The sequence below is a fragment of the Schistocerca cancellata genome, chromosome 7, assembly GCF_023864275.1.
Source record: "Schistocerca cancellata isolate TAMUIC-IGC-003103 chromosome 7, iqSchCanc2.1, whole genome shotgun sequence".
Lineage (NCBI taxonomy): Eukaryota > Metazoa > Arthropoda > Insecta > Orthoptera > Acrididae > Schistocerca > Schistocerca cancellata.
In genome coordinates, this window is record NC_064632.1 from 482,552,956 (window position 1) to 482,554,044 (window position 1,089).

At 41.3% G+C, this 1,089-nt stretch overlaps 1 non-coding gene across 1 annotated transcript; it reads right to left on the bottom strand.

The window, feature by feature from the left end:
- Positions 1-399: 399 nt before the first annotated feature.
- Trnat-ugu (transfer RNA threonine (anticodon UGU)) lies at positions 400-474 on the bottom strand. Its single transcript has one exon. It is a non-coding gene; the product is annotated as a tRNA-Thr (tRNA).
- Positions 475-1,089: the final 615 nt, after the last annotated feature.

The window sequence follows — 1,089 nt, forward strand, 5'->3', positions numbered from 1 at the left end:
TTTTCCTCTTTAACAGTACATAGGTTTACAATACTATTCTATCACACAATAGTCTCCTCATCATCACCTTCTCTCACATTGTCTTCTTTTTTTTTTTTTTTTTTGCATTTTGTTCGATATTGATCGTTGTGATCGGTCGTTGCGGACGTCGCAAGACATCCTGTTCAAGTTCGGTGGTTGATCGTTCCACTCAGTTTTTTATTACAGAGGCCAACCGGCTCTCTGACCGAACACGCTGAGCTACCGTGCCGGCTAGTTTTCTAGAGAAACTTTGCGTGCTATGAGGCAATAATAAACGTAATACAAGGACGATATAGAATAAATGAAATGAGAATTAAATGGACACTATAGGCTCAAACAGGCGTTGATGAACTTCATTGGGGACATGTTGAAAATGTGTGCCCCGACCGGGACTCGAACCCGGGATCTCCTGCTTACATGGCAGACGCTCTATCCATCTGAGCCACCACGGGCACAGAGGATGGTGCGTCTGCAGGGACTTATCCCTTGCACGCTCCCCGTGAGATGCACATTCCCAACATGTCCACAACACTACATTCGTAGTGCGCCTAATAGATATTTGCCCATCATACTCATTAATCGTGGCAGATTAATCTACCAAGTCCCGTACGAGTTCCGGCATAGCGTGTGCGTTCGCACAAGAGCATAACAAATATAGCATAACAAATATTGAGTATAGATGTCATGGATCATAATGTTATACATATATTAAGGTGTCGTACAGTGGAATGCATGACACTTTTTAACAGACGATAGCTATACAATTAGCTTTAATAAATATAATCAGGGGTAATACAAAGACAAAAAAGGTATGCACCTCGAAAGAATTGCCGAAATGAAAATCAGAAGGTGTGACGTACATGTACACACAAGAAAATGAATGCAGTTTCAGAAGAATTGTATGATTTATTCAGCAGAAAGAGCTTCACAAATTGAGCATGTTAGTAACCCGTTGGTCCACTCTGGCCGTTATACAAGCAACTATTCGGTTAGACACTCATTGATAGAATTGTTGGGTATCCTGAGGGATATCGTGACAAATTATGACCAATCTATGCGTTAGATCAT